Source organism: Cupressus sempervirens, chromosome 10 (assembly GCF_028749045.1).
Source record: "Cupressus sempervirens isolate cs-2001-9-10 chromosome 10, ASM2874904v1, whole genome shotgun sequence".
Lineage (NCBI taxonomy): Eukaryota > Viridiplantae > Streptophyta > Pinopsida > Cupressales > Cupressaceae > Cupressus > Cupressus sempervirens.
The window spans coordinates 869659595-869669109 of NC_143127.1; positions in this window are offsets into that span (position 1 = coordinate 869659595).

Here is a 9515-nt window from a genome sequence, read left to right on the forward strand (position 1 = left end):
CATGGCCATAGCCACAACCGAGCAAACTATGTGAATAAACATGAATCCACACATCCCATGCCATGCTTCCAACCTTCACAAATGCTCCCTTGGCTAACCTGTCAAGCCTTGTCCTGCTCGACTCTTGCCTTTTGTCTTCTCCTTGTCACTCTCCCTCTTTTTTCTCTCTCACAACAACTACCCTTGTGGCTGCTTATATAGTAGCAAGTCCCACAAAACCACCAAGTGGTATTACATAAACCATGTGCTAAAACCATGTGCTACCTAACCCACTGACCCCACATTTAATATTGGGCATTTAATTCTTTTCCCCAATATTAAATAATTACATGAAATATTATCACAATGTTACAATACAACTCATCAAGAATATTCCATGGGAATCTTTACATGTTGCACGTCCATCTAGGCACAACATTACATAATAAAAATAAAATAATAAAATAACAATATTATGCAATGTGTGCAACACCCATTATCTCAACAGATGAGGCATAACAAGTGACAAAGCTAGATTACCCTAGACAAAGCTCAGTCAAAGGGATAACCTTGGTGAGGCTGGTTGATTGGTAGGATTGATTGGATAGCAAACTCTGGCAGAGTGACAACAACTCTCTAAAGGCTTGGGTGTGATTTTGGATTGGGTTGCTAGCTAGCTAGGGGGGATGATTTGGAGAGACTTTGGATTTGGGATTGTTCTAAAGCAAGGAACTAGATAGATTCGGTTGCAGCGGGGGAGCTTGGATGATTTTTTGATGAGGCAATGACTATGCTAAGTATGCCTTGAGCTGGGAGATTTCTTCTTTTTTGGGATTTTGACCAAAGTTGGCAAGCATTCATTCAAAAGCTATGAACAAACAAGCAGACAAAAGTTTGGAGCAAGCACGTCAAACACACCAACATCCTAGGAAGCTTTCTACAAGGATGAAATTTGGTTTAGCTAGGGAGTCCTTGATATATGCAAGGTATGTGAGGCCCAAATCTGTAGATGAAACCAAAAAGATGTCACATAGCCGAGAGGAGCGGTAACCCACTTCTCCTCTTTCACTTCTCAAGGGTATAAAGTTCTTTGAGGCTTAGCTCGAGTGACAAAATCTTGATTCCAAGAGAGATGTCTTTGGATTCACCTCCTGATTTTTATACTCCACTAGAACACTGGAGTTGAGGTCATCCCAAGGGGTGATGAAATCCCCAAGCAGGCCTCGCAAAAAGTGTAAAACAAGACCACATACATGATCTTTGGCTTTAAAAGACACGCGTTTATTCCAATTGATGATTTAGATTTTGTAAGCTATGATTGAAGACACTTGTGATTATGGCATACAATGTTCATTCCAATTTGACAGCATCGTCAGCATAATGAAAGTCGAGAGATCGTCAACATAAGAAATGCGAGCGTCATTGAAAATGCGTCCAAACCATGCAATGTTCATTGATTGTTAGGTATTCAAGATTGAGTGTGAGTTTGTTTTAAGCCCAAAACAAAGATGTGTGAAACTCGATTGCCAAGCGCGTGCTTGGCGGCCCTCCACGTCAAGATTTGTCCAATTTTTATGCCCAAATGAAGTGTGAGCGAGATTAATGCACATTCAATGAATTTTCTAACTTAGAAAAACCACTAAAGACCCAAGTGAATGGAGTTTGATCTTTATGGAGCACTTAACACCCTCTTAGGTAGACCCATCCCCATAGATGGCACTGAGATTGCAACCAATGGTTAAATTGATGGGTGATTAAAGAGGGTGAGTCCAACTACAAACTTACTCAAAGTGTCTTTATTAGTTTTTATAACTTAGAAGATTACAAAAATGTAGATTCTTTTTATGCTCCAAAAGATGATTATTTGATCTATGGCATTCAAGATTGGATTTGTTATTTTAATCATGCATTAATAAAAAAAAAAAAACATGATTTTAATCCATGGCACTCAAGAGTGATTTTAGCAACATGCATTCAAAGACAAGTGATTAAACATTCAAGTTTTTTCCTTTGAGCATTCAAGATTGAGATTTTGTGTATTGTTTTAAGAACTTTGAAGTGCTTTGTTTTAACCTTAGATCATTCAAGATTGTTTTGGACTCAAAAGTGAAAATGACTCTTTGGACTTTGGTTTTCATTCAAAATTTTGTGTTCTAGTTTGCATATTTTAAGCCCAAAAATGATATTTCTAGATTGTTTTGATGCATGAAAAACCTAAGAAACATTCAAGATTTTGCAACAAGACATTTGTTTGGAACAAATAACAAAGCTTTTAGGACAATTTTTGGCAACCATTTAGGACTCTTAGTTTTCATGAGATTTTTAAAAGAACTTTAAAATATTTGCAAATGAGGTTCATTTTATCCTTGATTGATGCTTTGAGTTTGATTTAGATTTTAGTGTGCACTTAGTGTTTATTTTGAACCTTTTGAAATGGAAACTTGAAGTTCTTTTTAAATTTTCAAAAATGAAGTGTTCCTAACTTTGCATGAATGAATCTAAAACCTTGATGTTGCAAGGATGCAAATGATTGGGTTGGTTTATTTACACTTGTTAAAAGATTTTTTCTTTTTTGCAAATTTTTAATTTTTTAATGGATTCAAGAATGATTTGGGGGTTCATTTTAAGCACTAAAAAGAAGTGTGTATGATTTTTATTCCTTAAAAAGAATGGCCAAGATCTCCCACAAGAAGAAGAAGAAGTAGTAGATGGAATAAGAAGAATATAGACAAGAAGAGGAAGAAGAATTCCAAGTGCTTTGTCAACCTATAAGCTTGAAAAATCTGCAAATACTATGAGATAGACTATGAGTTCCTTTGTCTTCTTCATGCTCATGTGGACCTACAAAACCAATTTATACAATCCTACCAATCAAAAAAACAAGAAAAATTAGCCAAAATTAGCAAATGACATACAAAACTTGACTAAAAAAGCTAATGAAGATGACCCATGCGGGGTCCGACCAGGCATGCCAAAATGTATATGAGCAATGTTAGTATGCTAATAGAAACCAAATTTAAATAAAGCTTCTACAAACTAAACAAAATTCATAAACTTCAAGATAGACTAAGATGAGCTCTCAATTGACAATATGAGCCATTAATGGGCTCTCTCAATGAGAAGCTCTCTTGTTGAGTAGCTTTGTCTAAATAGATAGGATGTATGCTCAAGCTTATGCTTCAAAAAGGGCTTCAAATGGAGTTGGAATTTGGGTGTGAATGTATGGTTTTGATGTAAAATGGCTTCTTAAAATGGCATTATGACTTTACTTCATGGATTGTGTTGTTTTGCAAAGGGGAAGGATCTAATTTATAGGCAAGAGGCTTGAGGGATTGAAGGCTAGGATGCAAGCATGGGAAAAAGCTCATGGAGGGCTCAGATTGCATGAGAGGAGAGCACATGGATTGTGCTTCCTTACAACCAATCAGGGAGTGACACATGTCACAGGGTGAGAGGATGGAGGAAAGGGGAAGGATGAGTCAAAAAAGGAGGCTCAAGGGATAAAATCTTCATAAAGACCCTCATAATGGCTTGTAAGAGCAATAAAAGGGCTTGGAAGAGTCATTTATGGCCTAGTGGGCTTCAAAAAGTTTTATGGTTGAGATATTTTGAGGGAGATGAGAGAAATTTCGACTTGGGCTTGATTAGGAGGGTTTTAAGCTTGTTTAGGATTGTGCAAATGATTAGAGGATGGATTAGGATGGTTTAGGATTAGCTTAGGGATAGGCAAGTGGATGGCATTTAATGAGGATGGGTGAAGGAGGAGATATTTGTTAACTTTGGCTTGGGTTAGTAAGTCTTAACCCATGTTTAGAGAATGTGACAAGGTTAGGAGGGGATTAGGATTAGGTTTAAAGACATCTTCTAGAAGAGTCTAGACTTTGAATGAGGATAAAGACTTTCTAGAATAGTCTAGAACTTCCTACGATGAGGATAAAGACTTTCTAGAAGAGTCTAGAACTTCTTAGGATGAGTATAAATTAGATTTTTATGAAATAAATAAAGTTTTATTTATTTCAAGGGTTTGGGTTGAGGAGATATTTATTAAAACTTTTTTAATAAACATGAGGATTAATATTTAATCTTAATTAAATATTTTGAGTTGGGATTAGGGGTAGAAAATGATGGGATTAGCCTTTAATCAAAATTAAAGAAGGATTATAAGATTTTGGAAGAGGTTAGTGGTCTTAAGGAAATTGGCCAAGTTTTGGGCAAAAAATAAATTTTTTATTTATTTTGGATTTTTTGGTCAATTTATTAATTAAATAATTAATAAATAAGGAAATAATGTTTAAATAAGATATGAACATTTTTGGGAGGGATTCCTTAATTAAATATTTTTAATTAAGATAAAGAGATTTAATGGCATAAAAATAAATTAATTAATTAATGATGATGTCATCAGGAATTTTTTAGAAAATAAAAATACTTTATTTTCTAAAAGTTTTTAGGTGTCTACACTATTTATAGAGTTATTGTAAGCAAACTCTGCTTGTGGTAGAATCAAATCCCATCCCTTGGGCTTATCCCTAATAAACATCTCAGCAAATTGCCTAGACTTCTATTTACCACTTCTGTTTGGCCGTCAGTCTGCGGGTGATGCATGGAACTGAATTTTAGGTCTGTTCTCAACTTCTTCCACAATGTCCTCTAGAAATACCCCACAAATTTAGTATCTCTATCAGAAAGTATACTCCTTGGAAGACCATGTAGTCTTACCACCTCTTTGAAAAACAAGTCCACAATATGGACATCATCATGAGTTTTGTGGCATGGAATGAAATGTGCCATTTTGGAGAACCTATCAACCACCACGAATACTGAGTCATTACCCCTTTGTATCCTTGGCAATCCAAGAACAAAATCCATACTTATGTCCTCCCATGGCCTTGATGGAACAGAAAATGGCTGATATAGACCAGTATTGTGACTAAACCCCTTGGCAACTTGACAAACTTGGCAACTCTATACAAACTTCTTCACATCCTATGAAATTTGATGCCAAAAATAATGTTCTCTAAGAATGGCAATGGTCTTATCTTGACCAAAATGTCCTACCATCCCTCCACTGTGTTTCTCCTTAATCAGATTTTCCCTCATGGAACTCCTTGGAATGCACAATTGACTACCCTTGAACAACATGCCATCCTGAATCAAATAGTCTAACCACTTGGTGTTATCTACAGCAACAGGTTCTTTACAAGCTTTCCATGCTTCAGAAAAATCAGGATCCTAGAGGTACAAATTCTTGAGTTCATCAAACCCAACTACTTCAATGTGCATTACTGTAAGCAACAACTGTCTCCTACTTAGTGCATCTGCAACCCTGTTAGATTTTTCACTTCTATGATTCAACACAAATGTATAACTCTACAAGAACTCTACCCACTTCATATGCCTCTGATTCAATTTACCTTGGCTATTTAGGTACTATAATGCCTGATGATCAGTATACAAAACAAATTCCTTTGGCAATAAATAATGCCTCCATTTCTTTAAGGCTTGAACTATTGCATAGAATTCTTGATCATAAATAGAATACTTCTTCTTTGCATCATTCAAATTTTCACTAAAATATGCAATAGGCTTACCTTCTTGGCTTAATACAACCCTAATAGCACTGCCACTAGCATCACAATCCACCTGGAAAACCTTTCTAAAATTTGGAAGTGCCAACATAGGCTGTTATGTCACCTTCTTCTTCAGCAATTCAAAACTTCTCGCAGGTTCTACAGTCCATTTGAACTCTTTTCTATCCCCTCTTATTGTATTAGTTAGGGGTGCACATATGCCACTAAAATTCTTAATGAACTTCCTGTAAAAACTAACCAGACCATGAAATGATCTTACCTCAGTAGCAGACCTTGGAGTAGGCCATTCCAAGATGGCTTTTACCTTCTCCGGATCCATTTTGAGACCTTCAAGTGATATAACAAACCCCAAATAGACTAACTCCCTTTTTGCAAAGATACACTTCTTCAGATTAATTAACAGTTTCTCTTCCCTTAGCCTTTCAAGGACACTACAAATATGCAGTAAATGTTCTTCCAAATTCTTGCTGAAAATTAAAATATCATCGAAATAGACAATAACAAATTTTCCCAAAAACTTCTTAAGTACCTCATTCATGAGCCACATGAAGGTGTTTGGGGTGTTCATCAATCCAAAGGGCATGACTAACCACTCATAAAGACCCTCCTTGGTCTTGAAGGTTGTTTTCCACTCATCTCCTTCTCGAATCTATATCTGATGATAGCCACTCTTGAGATCTATCTTTGTGAAGTACTGAGCTCCACTCAAGCAGTCCATAAGATCATCCATCCTTGGCAAAGGAAACTGGTACTTGATGGTTATCCTATTTATAGCTCAAGAATCTGTACACATCCTCCACTCTCCATCCTTCTTTGGTGCAAGTACTGCAAGTACTGCACATGGACTCAGGCTCTCTTGAATCAAGCCCTTCCTCAACAACTCCTGAACCTATCTATTTAGCTCCTTTGTTTCAGTATGAGTCATCCTGTGAGTAGCCTTGTTAGGTAATCTAGCTCCTGGAATCAGATCTATCTGATGACTGATTTGCCTTACTAGTGGCAATCCATCTAGAACATTACCAGAGATAATATCTCCAAACTCCACTAGTAAATCTGAAACTTCAAGTGGTATTTCACTATTACCTTCTTTATCTTTCCTAGGAATCAAAGCATAGCACATATGCTGATGTTTCATGCCATCTAAAAACTTCCTTTCATCAACAAGACAAATCCTAGCACTACTACATACCTTTTCACCTTCTTTTTTCATGGGCTTCAATTTGTGGTGAACTCCATCCTTTGTTAGAGAGTATGTGTTTGCATGTCCATCATGTACTGCATGTCTATCAAACTGCCATGGTCTACCCAACAATAGATGGCAAACATCCATTGGAATAACATCATAGAGAACTTCATCATGGTAACTCCCAATTTTGAATTTCACTAAACATTGTTCACTTACCAAGACCTTATGATCATCTTTTACGCAAGAAATCCGATAGGGCTGGGGATGTTTCTCCCTCTTGAGCTTCAGCTTAGAGACCATCTCTTCTGATACCAAGTTATCAGTGCTACCACCATCAATGATCATGTCACAACATTTATCCTCACACTTGCATCTGGTATGGAACAAACTCCTCCGTTGTCCTGGTTCAATCTCACCACTTAGTGGGACTCTTTCATTTACCAAGGTCTCTCCTCTTTTTACATCCTATGAATGTGATGATTGTTCATATTCATCCACATGAGCAACCCTGGCTTGGCCCTCAGCTCTCCTATCTGTCCTTCCTTGTCATTGGGGGCATTCAAAGGCATGATGACCTTCTTCATTGCAATGGAAATAGGTACCATGAAAGCCTCCTCTTCCTTGTCCACATCCTTTACCTCTTCCTCTCTGATTTCCAAAGTCTTGATCATGGGAACCGTTGAAACCCTCATTCCTCTGGTTCCTGCTTGTACCCACATCTTCATTTTTCTTTTGGGTTTCATTGCAGCCTCCAGATGATCTATCGCTTCCCCTTCCTCCTTGACCATGCCCTCTTTGTCTTCCTTCAAACCTTTTATTCAACTTCTCTTCAACTCCTAGGGAAAACTGGTATGCCTCTTCAACGCTGGTCATTCTTACCAGACTTAATTCCTCCTGGATGCTAGGTTGCAACCCATTGATATAACGAGAAACCTTCTCCTTATTTGCTTCTTCATGCCCTGCTCTAATCAAGAGTCGGTAAAATTCCTCTGTATATTCTTGGACTGATCTTCCTGCTTCCTTTAACCCATGCATCTTCTTAAACAAATCAAGCTCGTAGTCCACAAGAATGAATTGCTTCTTCAATTTGTCCACCATGCGATCCCATCTTGTGATCTTCTCCTTTCCTCTTTTGTTTCTTTCCAATTGAACCTCTTGCCACCAAATTTTGGCATGGCCTTTCAGTTTGGCCTTTGCAAACTTAACCCTATTTGGGTCCCTGATATCCTCATACTCAAAGTATTCTTCCAGTTCATTGATCCAATCGATCAACTCATCTAGTTTCAGGTTTCCTAAAAATACACCCACTTCAATTGTAGGTCTTTTCCCAAACATAGTAATGGCCCTAAAAAGCCTTTCCTCTGCATGATTTAGAACTTCCTCATCAAATTCCCCTTCTGGTCCAACTTCATCTTCTTCATTGTCATCTTCACTTTCATCACCTGCGGCCACAGTTGCTCCTCTACGGAGCTCCTCCTGCAATGCTTGTACCTGCCTTTGGAGGGCTCTAACCTCCTCAAGATTAATAGCTTTGGTCCTTCCACCACGCTCTCTTTGTGGAGGGATCTTTTTAACTCAAACCCACGACCACACAGTCCTGGTGCAAATTGCCTCATAGCTAGCGCTCTGTCTACACACTCAGGAAAACCTTCTCTGATACCTCTTGATGGGGACACAACCCAAGAACAAAATGGATACAACAGAAAAAGGAAATTGTATTAACTAAAAAATAATTTAGTACATTCAGTACAGAGAAAATAAACTTCAAAACATGCCCTAAGGGCTTACAATAGCATAAATGTGGAGATAATTTCTCCTTTCAGTACCTCCTCTCAAACTCCACTTCAAACTGCCTTTTACAATGCCAGAAATCTCCTTAAATAGACCCCAGAGGGTTAAGGACTAGGAGTACATTCTAGAAAGTGCTAGTAGGCATCCACCGACCAAATAGAAGGTTCCAAAAGCTGCATTAGAAGTCGACGCAAATCTAGAAGAATCCAAAAATGGTAATCAAACTTTTGGGAGGCATAACTTTTGAACCGTAGCTTCGATTAACGAACCATTTACATTTTTGGAAAGCACTCGAAGTGCTCTATATCCCTATGGACCAGCTCCACTCATCCCCCATTTTTTGACCCTTTTCGAGGTCATTTAATGCCCCTAACCTGACTTTGAAGCATTCTTAGGAGGTCTCCACAACTTGAAAGATTACAATAACTTTCAAACCGTGGGGCCTTTTGACCTGATTCTTTTTTTGGAATGCGCCAAATTACAATTACATTCATCTAGCCAATTTACACCTCCTAGTTCACCAAAATGATGGCTCAATTACATACTCCTATTTTTTTGAGATTTACACAAACACTGATAGTGGAACTGTGAGAGTTGGAACCTTTATTTGACCCAAATGGGTATCCAAAAATGAAAACACATGAAACAAAAACTAAGTCTAAGTATATTTTTTTTGGGTGACACAGGATTGCCCTTGTACCTCTGGATGCTCCTGCATCAACCATAGCGCCTTTCGAGGATCTATCAAAACTTGACACCAAAGAAACAACAAGGAAAGGGACGACCCACCTAACACGTAGCCAAAAGGAACTATGTCACTATGGAAAAACAATGTGCAACTTCCCATAGCAATATAGCGCCAACCGTTGATCTATCTCGATCTGACGATGGGGACTTGCAGGCCTGTAGAAACACTAAAATGCACAGGGAAAGAAATATTATCAAGTTAGCATAAATTATTTTGTGCC